The 1,053-nt window shown below is 36.6% G+C and overlaps 1 protein-coding gene across 1 annotated transcript in view; it reads right to left on the bottom strand.

Annotated features, from left to right (window-relative positions):
- Window positions 1–1,053, bottom strand: part of LOC106871913 (uncharacterized) — a 172,854-nt gene that overhangs the window by 100,914 nt on the left and 70,887 nt on the right. The window lies entirely within an intron of this gene.

The raw sequence follows: 1,053 nt of genomic DNA, 5'->3' as shown, positions 1-1,053 counted from the left end.
TATATATATATATATATATATATATATATATTATAATATATATATTATTTATATTTTATTTATATATAGGAGGCTGAAAAGTAAAACATGAGTTGATATGTAATGTATAAGGAAAATAGGACAAGACAGAAAATGCTAAAATAATATTATCATGAAGTACATTTTAGTACCGGTTTCAGTCTTTGCAACTTTTTCAATTTTTTCAACATACCCTTGTTTTATATATTCACATTCTTAAGGTACATTCTCAGCTAAAAGTCATACACAGCATTCTGTAATATAGTTAGTCAAACATTTCGGAATCTCAGACAATTGTCTTATGACCAAATACGAGGTTGCCTCGATGTCTCCGCGACAGGATATTCATCCAACACTCAGAGTAACCACAGTGGCGATCGATAACCAACTATAGGGGAAGTGTTTGTTAGCTGACATCATCCGTAGACGGGTTTAGATTTCAATTGGACTATTTATTATTGCTGCCGGGAGCTGGGACCCAAATCGTCGTAAAGTGATCGATCGTAAGTCGGCGACCTGTATATATATGTATGAATGTATGTATGTGTATGTATGTATGTATGTATGTATGTATGTATGTATGTATGTATGTATACTCTTTACTCTTTTATTTGTTTCAGTCATTTGACTGCGGCCATACTGGAGCACCAGCTTTTAGTCGAGCAAATCGACCCCAGGGCTTATTCTTTGGAAGCCTAGTACATATTCTATCGATCTCTTTTGCCGAACCGCTAAGTTACGGGGGACGTAAACCACCAGCATCGGTTGTCACGCGATGTTGGGGGGACAAACACAGACACAAACACACACACACGCACACACATATATACATATATATATACACATATACGACGGGCTTCTTTATGTATGTATGTATATACTTACTTGGAAATCTATAAGGTATAATCACCCAAGAATGTTTTACATATACGTGTGTGTGTGTGTGTGTGTGTGTGTGTGTGTGTTTGTGCTTGTGTACGAGTGGGTGTGTGCATACGCGCCTGTGATGTATATAGCGCACCTAAAGGAAGTATC

This window comes from Octopus bimaculoides, chromosome 14 (assembly GCF_001194135.2).
Source record: "Octopus bimaculoides isolate UCB-OBI-ISO-001 chromosome 14, ASM119413v2, whole genome shotgun sequence".
Classification (NCBI taxonomy): Eukaryota; Metazoa; Mollusca; class Cephalopoda; order Octopoda; family Octopodidae; genus Octopus; species Octopus bimaculoides.
The sequence above is the reverse complement of the archived record's forward strand: the minus strand, read 5'-3'. Positions and strand labels throughout refer to the sequence as shown.